Source organism: Leptodactylus fuscus, chromosome 7 (genome assembly GCF_031893055.1).
Source record: "Leptodactylus fuscus isolate aLepFus1 chromosome 7, aLepFus1.hap2, whole genome shotgun sequence".
Lineage (NCBI taxonomy): Eukaryota > Metazoa > Chordata > Amphibia > Anura > Leptodactylidae > Leptodactylus > Leptodactylus fuscus.
The window spans coordinates 23,879,938-23,892,156 of record NC_134271.1 but is presented as its reverse complement, the minus strand read 5'-3'; positions in this window follow the sequence as shown (position 1 = coordinate 23,892,156).

Here is a 12,219-nt window from a genome sequence, read left to right as displayed (position 1 = left end):
TGCACGTCAGCTTCTACAACTGACAAGACAGTGCAGTTCTATGAAGAAACTTGTCTTGAGAATACACCTATATTTACACAAGGAGATCAGAGCCTATTGGGGCGGAAACAAAGCTTTAACCCCGTAATGCTTAAACCTCATTATGTCAGACACTGTGGCCTCTGCTGTCAGGAATTCGTGTAAGCTCCGGCTCTAGAGTTGCATGCGTGCTTGCTTCCTGCATCTGCCATAGTGTACACGCTAAGAAGTAATGAATAATACAGTCTTGTAGTGCATGTGTATATTTCCCATCAGGCGGGGCTCAGTAGGGTCACACGGCATGTCCGCAGCCCACATGGGAAAAAGTGCAGAGATTATTTAACCCTTATCGACCTTGTGTGACATTGCACTTGGTTGTCTTGGAACTGGATGAATGGATTTACCTAGGAAAACCACGGACGCCATAGACTATAATGGGGTCCATATTCCTCACTAGGACTGCCCACTGGACTATTTTGATCAATAGGTCACGTTATAGGAAATCCTTTTCCATAAAACTATAAATCACCCTGCTCTATAAAATCCTGCCAGTACGTTTTATGGCTTCCTTTTAATTCCTACGTTATAGAAAAGTTATTTTCCAGAGAAGTTTCAATTATTTACAACTTTACAAGTGGATTAAGTCGATGCGTCATGAGCTGCTCGACAAGTCTTCTGGCTATGAGCGAGGCTGGCAGCTCTGGTCAATGTGTTCATGGCCCTAAAATAACATCTGGACCTGTGCCCTCGCCTTGTGATTCTCCTTCCTCTCCAAGTATCACTGATATTTATTTTGTAGCAAGATTATTGTACAGTATTGGAACTAGTATGTACTAGTATTAGTGTGTATTATATTATACCTACTATTATATGTACTATTATACAGTGTTGGCCAAAAGTATTGGCCCCCCTGCAATTCTGTCAGATAATACTCAGTGTCTTCCAGAAAATGATTACAAGCACAAACTCTTTGGTAATATCTTCATTTATTTTGCTTCCAATGAAAAAAACACAAAAGAGAATGAAAAAAAAAGTCAAATCATTGATCATTTTACACAAAACTCCAAAAATGGGCCGGACAGAAGTATTGGCCCCCTCAGCCTAATACTTGGTAGCACAACCTTTAGACACAATAACTGCGCACAACCACTTCCGGTAACCAGCAATGAGTTTCTTACAAGGCTCTGCTGGAATCTTAGACCATTCTTCTTTGGCAAACTGCTCGCGGTCCCCCCTGAGATGTGACGGGGGCCTTCTCCAAACTGCCATCAAGAGATCTCTCCACCCCCACAGGTGTTCTATGGGATTCAGGGCTGGACTCATTGCTGCCACTTTACAAGTCTCCAGGGCTTTCTCTCACCACCATTTTCTAGTGCTGACCTGAAGTGTGTTTTGGGTCATTGTCCTGCTGGAAGACCCCTGACCTCTGAGGGAGACCCAGCTTTCTCACACTGGGCCCTACATGATGCTGCACAATGTGTTGGTCGTCTTCAGACTTCATAATGCCATGCACACGGTCAAGCAGTCCAGTGCCAGAGGCAGCAAAGCAACCCCAAAACATCAGGGAACCTCCGCCATGTCTGACTGTAGGGACCGTGTTCTTTTCTTTGAAGGCCTCTTTTTTCCCTGTAAACTCTATGTTGATGACTTTTCCTACTTTTGTCTCATCTGACCAGAGAACATTCTTCCAAAACGTTTTTGGCTTTCTCAGGTAAGTTTTGGCAAACTCCAGCCTGGCTTATGTCTCTGGGTAAGAAGTGGGGTCTTCCTGGGTCTCCTACCATACAGTCCCTTCTCATTCAGACGCTGACGCTGGATAGTACGGGGTGACACTGTTGTACCCTCGGACTGCAGGGCAGCTTGGAGCTTGTTTGGATGTTAGTCGAGGTTCTTTACCCACCATCCGCACAATCTTGCGTTGAAATCTCTTGTCAATTTTTCTTTTCCATCCACATCTAGGGAGGTTAGCCACAGTGCCATGGGCTTTACACTTCTTGATGACACTGCGCACGGTAGACACAGGAACATTCAGGTCTTTGGAGATGGACTTGTAGCCTTGAGATTGCTCATGATTCCTCACAATTTTGCTTCTCAAGTCCTCAGACAGTTCTTTGGTCTTCTTTCTTTTCTCCATGCGGTTTCAGTAACCGCAGTTAGCGGCATGGGGTTATTCAAAGCTTTGTATTAATAACCTGTCCATTGGTTATCGTTGGGGGTAGACAGTGTACAGAGCCATCTGCTTCTTGCTATGTGCAGAATAGCGTTTGATCTGTGGTTTCCCGTATCTGTGGGTAGGCCTGGAACCTGCAGATAATGGAGTCTTACTATATATGTAAATCACGTCAACTTTAAGATGTCTTTTTTTCAAGCTGGATTCTTCTAGCCTCTCATTATTAGCGAGGCTTTCCATCCTATTTAATAATCTAGTCGTCCACCTTTGAACCCTCTCTAACACTCCTATCTCCTTAGCGGACTATGGAGTCCAATACTGAATCCTATATTCATAGATGTGACCTTATAGGGGATTTACTGAGCCTTCATATAACATTGGGATCACTGATTTTATCCGTTATTAAAATTTTAATTGCTTTTACAGCTGCTGATGGACATTGAGTACCACTTACATATAAAGGGAATATTGAAACCCTGGTCTTGTTCTGTTCTCTCCAGTTTGATGCCATTTCATGTATATATAGTAAATGCTATCACAGCGTATAAGTGCACAACTTTACATCTACCAGCATTAAAATTCATCTGTCATGTTCTTATCCATGCTGCCAGATTAGCAAGGTCTTCCTGCAATATTTTGCAATCATGCTCAGTTTTAAGTATTCTCTAAAGTTTTCTATCATCTTCAAACATGCTTTGCTTTCTGTTCCATCTACAAGGTCAGTAATAAAGAGATTAAAGGTAACCGAGTCTAACACAGATGCTTGTGTACCCCTCTGCTGAATTCAGGCAATTTTGTGTATGTACCGACTCTTTGTTTTCTGCCTTTACGGAAGTTAACTCATTCGAATCAGACAGTGAAACCTCGAGCTGTGTATAAGGTGTCCCATTCAGCCATGTACAAGTGAGGGGCAAGCGCCCCAATACAGAACTGTCGCTGGTTTGGCTATTATGAGTGTCATGAATGAACCCCATTTGTTTGTATCATCACTGCATTATATTGCTTATATTGAATTATATTGCTTATGTATGTATTATCAGTGAACTGTATTATTATGCATGTACTAGCTATAACCCGCGACATCGTCCGCTGTCCCCTCACCCTTGCGCGAACCACCTGCAGCACGGCCCGTGGCCCCCCACGGCCCCACGGCACAGGACCCTCCCACAGCATCGTGGGCCGGGACCCCACGATACTGCTGCTGCACCTCCGGCCCTCCGCTTTCCCCCCACCCGCTCCCCCGGATCCCTTCCCCCCTTTAGAGATTACAGTCTCCTCCTACATCTACTCCTTCCCCCCACCACCACCTACCCATGACCCCAGTTACCCTCCCCCCCTTTGCCCATGTGCAATCTGGCCCCCCCACTTACCTTCTGCCCTCTGATGCCAAACCCCCTCCCTCCCCCTCCCTAACCCCCACCACCTCCCCCAAACCACCAACCCCCCTCCCCATCACCTGTTGTCCCCCCTCTCCCTTAAGCAACCAGCCTATCCCTGTCCCCGCAGCACTCACCATGTAGATGCTGGGGAGGCGTGTGTCTCGTGGCCGCAGGCTTCAGCGAGCATGCGTGGTCCATCCCGTGCCGTGTGTGTTCCCAGCCACACAGTTCGCTGGTAGGTGCGACTGGGCTTGTTCGGGCTGGATACGCTGCTGCATGCTATGTCGGCCTGAGGCAATATGTGGCCGGCTGGCATGTCATCGGTATTCGGAACCATGCGGGCAGCCACCATGTTGAGCAAAGGGTCCTCATGATCGGCCACTATACAGTGGAAGGAGTCATCTATTTCCAACTCCATCCACTGCAAAACTCTGCCACTTGTCGCCAATGGAGTACAGTAGTTCAGTGGGGGTACAGGTTGTCAGAATAGACCATCAGTATAAGATGCCTGGGTCAGAAGGGTGCTATGTCTCATTAGGGAAAGATACGACAGGGACTAATTAGGCCATGTATACCCTACTAAGAACTCTAACTGAAGAATATGCAAATAAGACCTCCTTGGCAGAAAAGAGGAACTTGTTCTAGTGCCACCTATGCATGGTTTAAAAAAAAAAAACCTAATTGCATAATCTGAGAGTAATAGCCAAGCCAAAATAACTGCTCCAAAAGGAAGAGAGTCCCATACGCAGACAGCTACTTCTAGGTTCTTGCCCCTAATCAGTGCAGATAAGGTTACTGGCTGGCAGGTTTGGTGTTTTTTGGAAACACGTGAGTTCAGATGGGTCCCTCACCTTGTGGGAGGAATTATTCTGGCTTGGCTATTATTCCTAGACTATGCAATTATGTTTTTTTGAAAACCAAGCTACCTTCCAAAAAGGTGGTGCAAGAGTATTTTCCACCAAGAAGGTTGTATTTGTTATCTGGAAAATGTAATTGACAGTAACAAGCATGACGTGGTGAAACTAACAACTTTGATTGCTCAGGAATGGTGGGGATTATAGAAAAAAAATCCAATTGTACCGGAATCAGTGGAATGACACCAAAGAAAGATGAATTGGAATTGGTAGAGGTGGTATATTTATACTGTTAGCTCAACAACCTGGAGGCATACCACGTCCTCATTGAGCCACATCGGTACATAGCTGATATAGGATCGTGCATGCCACATATTCCAATAGTTTACCTAAATTGGAAAGAATTGATCATTTTTACCATCATGAGTTTTTACGGACATTACTAAATAAACTCAAAATGGAAATTTGACTTTAAATAGATCTGTCAGGAGCACGCCATGTAGAGATGATAGAGTAGGCGACTGGTTAAGGTCATGCAGCAAGAAGATGTATGGGTGTAACATGTTTCAGAGAATCTGTGATGTTTTGTCATGGGATAATGACCCGCACTAATCCTCTTGTGTAATCATCCATCCCAAAGTAAATAGAGATAGAAAAGGGATCCCTACACCCCTCGCCACCTCCCTCATATCCAGGATCACTTATACACACATTAGTTACTGCCTTTCAACATTTCCTGCTCATTTAATCTGCAAAGGAAGTCTCATGTAAGTATATCCATGTAAATAAGTGTGATATGGTGTAGTGCGGAGTCTGGCACTTCTTAACGCCTAAAATGCTGGCCAGTCCACAAGATTTTGATGGCACCACCACAATGTTTTTCATCATTTAATCTCTTGGCAATATGCAATCTATATAGGGGTTTGAGCAACTCTCAGTATACATTCAGCGCTGGGATTGCATAGGCTGAAGAGCTGAATCCGCACTATATGCCATGGGTGACACATCTGCAGCCTATTGAGCCCCACAGAAGCCTCAGTCAATAGTTACTGCAGCAGCTAAGGGGTTAGTTTGCCTATGAAGCCCTCTGTCACTCCATTGCCCTCCCATCACTGGGTGCCTATGGATTATTATGTCAGCCGGGTCTAACAATAGCCTCCAGGTTTGCCATCTTAGTACAACTAGTAAGCCTGTCCAATGACTGGGCCTTATAGTATCCCATTATTACACTGACAGGTATAATACACTGTAATACAAAAGCACTGCAGTATATTGTAGAAGTGATCAAGAGTTTGTCTGCTCAAGTCCACTAGTAAACAATAAAGAGAGGTTATGTAACCTGCATAAGCCAAGGTTGAACTCTATGGGGAAGAAGCCAATCGCTGTACTCAGCTTCTATTCAGCAAACCCTTTAAGATGAATGGAGCATCAGCACATGACTACTGCACCATAAAGAGGTAAAGTGAGGGCTTCAGCCCAAGACATATATATATAAATCATTTGGGTCCTGCTGTATAGCAAAACTTTGGTCCCTCCATCCCAACAATTATAAAAAATGTATATTTTAACTAAACTGGTCATAATATTATGGATAGCTTAGGTTAGGGGAAAAGGAAAGAATCACAGGGGTTGGAAGAGATGTAATGAAATGTATGTATATATTAATGCTGTAATATGTATGTGCATTTTGAGATGGAAGAGAGAAAAAAAGTCTCTGTAGGAAATTCATCTTAAAATCATTTGAGAGAAAAGTTCTGCAAGGAGAATTTTTCCCTCCGTTGGTTTCAGTATAATAACGATGGAAACCCGGCAACTAAAGACTACTAAGGGTTGTGAACGTGTATTAGGTAGGGCGACTGCACAGGGCCACATCTTAGTTTGACAGACTGAAGTGCAGCACCCCAGAGTGCTCCTGCTTTTATTGTTTGTCTCTTGCGCCTCTGGGTTTTGTTGTTATGTCCTGTCTTCTATGTTCTATGTCACTGTTTGCAGCTTATCCCATTGTTGTTCCTTGTAGTTTTTCCCTTGTGTTTCAAACCTTGTCCCTTGGTACAGCCCTGGCCTATCACAGGTCACTGGGGGGTTCTAAAAAGACCTTTGTCTCGTGGGCAACCGTTGGAGCTCAGTCTAGACTGTGTGATCCAGAGTCGCAGTTTGCAGAGGACTGAGTGCAAGTGAGCACTGAGGTCTGAGTTTCAACGGTTTCTGGAATACAACTACCACCACAATCAGGTATTGCTGCAGGACCCCCCTCAGCAGTGTCCATCATAGGAGCAGAGCTGGGGAACGTGGTTGAGTGTTCTTGGTCTAGCTGGTGTAGCGTCATCTGCCACTACTACTCCCATCCTCCAGTTCCCTTAGAGGTTAACCCTTCCGGTGGAGGGACAAGTGGGACAGTTTTTCCCCTGACCACCACTGAGCATGACTAGAAAACTCTCCCATAGACTTCAATGAGTCCCATAGACCTCCAGACTATTAATGCCTATGCTGTAAAGCGTATCACTAAATGCTTTACAGCGAAGTTCAGGCAAGATGGCCGCCTTCATGAATTATTTGCAGAAAATAGAATAATTTTTTTAAAAAAATCATATATTTCACTGGTTTTAATAAATCAATTAGAAATTTTAAGGACGATTGATCTACGTAAATAAAATTTAAAAAAATAAATAAACTCAGCATTGTTAACCATGAAACCCAAGTCATCTTCTAAATTGTATATGAGGTTATAAAAATGTTGTTGACTAGCTTAGCAGCGGTGTTAGGGGAGTTGGAGACAACGCTATAATGGAAGCTATTTGGGTGATAGGGGAATTGCTGTGTGTGCAAATAAAGTGCCAAAAATGAGAGGTTTCCCCATCAGCTACTTCATGTCGGTTCCTTCCATAGCAGCCAGATGACCTCTGTCATTTACAAATAATCGGCCTCCGTGTGATGCTAATTTTTGCTCACAAATGAGCGATTTGAGACATTGCAGGGAAAAAAAGTGAGCTATTTAAATGCCTGTAACTATTCCCATGAACTGCTCCGAGACCACAAATACTTCCTGCCTGATTAAAAATTTATCAAGATGACCTTCCCCATTGGTATCTCCAGCGGATTGATCTTGCTACAAGGGTTAAAGATACTTACAATCCGCCCATCCAAGTTGCTCATTTGTAAATCAAACCCAAGGAATCGATTTCCTATGACCACTCCTGGGACCTACGAACAGCCAGGGGGCACGCGAGGCAGGTATACATCCAATTAGCAAATGGATAGCATTCACGTATCTCCAGGGCGCGGATACAATGTCGGCCATTATCCATTTCAGAATAAACAAAACTCCATTATGAAAATATAATCCATAATCTACTAATTGGTACAAGCGTCACGATAACTAGGGGACGGCGCTTCACACTGAAATAAGCTGGGGTATATGTGGCCACTCTCTCTTAGATCTGCATAAGACGTAGTTATTATTCCAAAAACAAAGGGGAAACAGTAAATCACAGAAAATAAGCCAAGGCTATGGGCTGCTAGCTAGAGATGAGCGAGTACTGTTCGGATCAGCTGATCCGAACAGCACGCTCGCATAGAAATGAATGGACATAGCCGGCACGCGGGGGGTTAAGCGGCTGGCCGGCGTCAAAGCGGAAGTACCAGGTGCATCCATTCATTTCTATGGAGCGTGCTGTTCGGATCGGCTGATCCAAACAGTACTCGCTCATCTCTACTGCTAGCATTCCTATATGTGGCCAATTTTGCTCTGGACCCCAAAGCCCCCAACCACTTTGTCCAAGGACCTCTACCATCACCTGGAACAGGGCAAGTAGAGACTGCACATAGGAACTGTGTGGTGGGCAAAGGGTTAATCATGTTAAGACTGCGGTCATGCATTGTATGCATTGGAACAGGTTTAGCAGGAAAAGGGTTAAATAGGGATAAGCAAAGCGGTAAAGTACTGAAATTATTTTGAAGGTGATAATTCATGTCGGAGGAAAGAAGGATGAGCCATGATCGGTCCTGATCCTTCATACCACCAAGAGATTGTGTAGTAGAGGCTTAAACCGGCCTTACATATTAGATTATTGTTGGACGAATTGGGGCAGGTCCTCCATCTAATGTGTATGGGCCTTATGACTCATCCACCCGATCCTATTGTGCTCCGTCCTCCAGAGATGTTTTGGAGCAGCTTCTTCTCCTAGCACTCATTCATGGCATATGTGCATCACCCCCCCTTATGAATGCATATGGACAAAAATATATATTACTAGAGGGAAGACCTGGCTTCGCACGGGTATATTACATTTTATGTTTGTGTAGTGGCCCCATAAGAATTGTCCAGTTTTGCACTGATGTATTTTGTATGTGGTTTGTGTGTATGTCCATAAGCGTCATGTGATTATGTGTATCTCATTTTGGATATCAGTGAAAAACCTGTCATTAGTTGTTATGGATATCTGGAGTAAAGCTGTAGCTAATCCTTCCCCGTGTAATACTGTGTTTAGATGCAAGTATCCAATCCTTGTTGGTGTGGTACTTTGTGCAGATGCACATATCTAATCCTCCGGCGTGTGGTACTGTGTGCAGATGCGTGTATCTAATCCTCCCCGTGTGGTATTGTGTGAAGAGGCACGTATCTAATTCTCCAGTAAGTGAAACTGTGTTCAGATGCATGTATCTAATAACTCTGGCGTGTGGTACTGTGTGCAGATGCGTGTATCTAATACTCTGGCATGTGGTATTGTGTGCAGATGTGTGTATCTAATCCTCCCCATGTGGAACTGTGTGCTGAGACGTGTATCTACTTCTCTGGCATGTGGTACTGTGTGCAGAGGCCTGTATCTAATCCTCCAAAGTGTGGTACTGTGTTCAGATGCACGTATCTAATCCTCCCCTGTGTGGTATTGTGTTAAGAGGCACGTATCTAATCCTACGACGTGTGGAACTGTGTGTGTGTAGTAACTGTGTGTATCTAATCCTACAGCATGTGGTACTGTATGCAGACGTGTGTATCTAATCCTATAGCGTGTTCAACTGTGTGAAGATGCGTGTATTTATTCCTCTGGCGTGTGGATCTGTAAGCAGACGCAGGTATCTAATCCTACAGCATGTGGTACTGTGTGCAGACCTGCTTATCCAATCCCCCAGCGTATGGTACTGTGTGCAGACGCGCGTATCTAATCCTCCAGCGTGTGAAACTGTGTGCAGACGCACGTATCTAACACTACGGCATGTGGTACAGTGTGCAGACGTGCGTTTCTAATCCTCCGGCGTATGGAACTGTGTGCAGATGTGCATATCCAATCCTCTGGCATGTGGTACCGTGTGCACATGCGCACATCTAATCCTTCCCCGTGTGATACTGTGTGTAGAAACGTGTATCTAATCCTCTGGCGGTGGTACTATGTGAAGACATGCGTATCTAATCCTCCAGCATTTTGAACTGTGTGCAGATGTGCGTATCTAATCCTCCCCCGTGTGATACTTAGAGCAGACACACATATCTAATCCTTCAGCGTGTGTAACTGTGTGCAGACACGCACATCTAACCCTCGGTCATGTGGTACTGTGTGCAGATGCACGTATCTAATCCTCCCCTGTGTGGTATTGTGTGAAGAGGCGCATATCTAATCCTACGGCATGTGGAACTGTGTGTAGACGTGGATATCTAATCCTACGACATGTGGTACTGTGTGCAGACGCGCGTATGTAATCCTACGGAATTTGGTACTGTGTGCAGATGCGCTTATCTAATACTCTGGCGTGTGGTACTGTGTGCAGACGCACGTATTTAATCTTCCCCTGTGTGGTATTGTGTGAAGAGGCGCGTATCTAATCCTACGGCGTGTGGAACTGTGTGTAGACGCACGTATCTAATCCTACGGCATGTGGTACTGGGTGCAGACACGCGTATCTAATCCTATGGAATGTGGTACTGTGTGTAGACGCGCGTATCTAATCCTCCCCCGTGTGGTACTGTGTGCAGACGTGTGTATGTAATCCTATGGCGTGTACAACTGTGTGAAGACACGTGTATCTAATCCTCCCCTGTGTGGTATTGTGTGAAGAGACGCGTATCTAATCCTACGGCGTGTGGAACTGTGTGTAGACGCACATATCTAATCCTCCCCCGTGTGGTACTGTGTGCTGAGACGCATATCTAATTCTCTGGCTTGTGGTACTGTGTGCAGAGGCATGTATCTAATCCTCCAAAGTGTGACACTGTGTGCACACACACGTATCTAATCCTCCCCTGTGTGGTATTGTGTGAAGAGTCGCGTATCTAATCCTTCGGCGTGTGGAACTATGTGTAGACGTGCGTATCTAATAGAGATGAGCGAACAGTGTTCTATCGAACACATGTTCGATCGGATATCAGGGTGTTCGCCATGTTCGAATCGAATCGAACACCGCGTGGTAAAGTGCGCCAAAATTCGATTCCCCTCCCACCTTCCCTGGCGCCTTTTTTGCACCAATAACAGCGCAGGGGAGGTGGGACAGGAACTACGACACCGGGGGCATTGAAAAAAATTGGAAAAAGTCATTGGCTGCCGAAATCAGGTGACCTCCATTTTAGACGAATAGTGGATTTCAAATCCGGGTCATATGAGAATGTGAACTTTGTGACTAAGAGACAGGGATAGATGTACAGGCAGGGATAGCTAGGGATAACCTTTATTTAGGGGGGAATGTTATTAAAAATAACTTTTTGGGGCTCTATCGGGTGTGTAATTGTGATTTTTGTGAGATAAACTTTTTCCCATAGGGATGCATTGGCCAGCGCTGATTGGCCGAATTCCGTGCTCTGGCCAATCAGTGCTGGCCAATGCATTCTATTAGCTTGATGAAGCAGAGTGTGCACAAGGGTTCAAGCGCACCCTCGGCTCTGATGTAGGAGAGCCGAGGGTGCACAAGGGTTCAAGCGCACCCTCGGCTCTGATGTAGGAGAGCCGAGGGTGCACTTGAACCCTTGTGCACCCTCGGCTCTGCTACATCAGAGCCGAGGGTGCGCTTGAACCCTTGTGCACACTCTGCTTCATCAAGCTAATAGAATGCATTGGCCAGCGCTGATTGGCCAATGCATTCTATTAGCCCGATGAAGTAGAGCTGAATGTGTGTGCTAAGCACACACATTCAGCTCTACTTCATCGGGCTAATAGAATGCATTGGCCAGCGCTGATTGGCCAGAGTACGGAATTCGGCCAATCAGCGCTGGCTCTGCTGGAGGAGGCGGAGTCTCAGATCGCTCCACACCAGTCTCCATTCAGGTCCGACCTTAGACTCCGCCTCCTCCAGCAGAGCCAGCGCTGATTGGCCGAATTCCGTACTCTGGCCAATCAGCACTGGCTAATGCATTGTATTGGCGTGATGAAGCAGTGCTGAATGTGTGTGCTTAGCACACACATTCAGCTCTACTTCATCGGGCTAATAGAATGCATTGGCCAATCAGCGCTGGCCAATGCATTCTATTAGCGTGAACTGAGTTTGCACAGGGGTTCTAGTGCACCCTCGGCTCTGCTACATCAGATTGCTACATCTGATGTAGCAGTGCCGAGTGTGCATCAGATGTGTAGTTGAGCAAAACTGGCTCAGCACTGCTAAGTCTCTGCATTCGCATAGGAATGCATTGGCCAGCCTTCGGCCAATCAGCGCTGGCTCTGCCGGAGGAGGCAGAGTCTAAGGTCGGACCTGAATGGAGACTGGTGTGGAGCGATCTTAGACTCCGCCTCCTCCAGCAGAGCCAGCGCTGATTGGTCGAGTTCCGTACTCTGGCCAATCAGCACTGGCCAATGCATTTCTATGGGGAAAAGTTAGC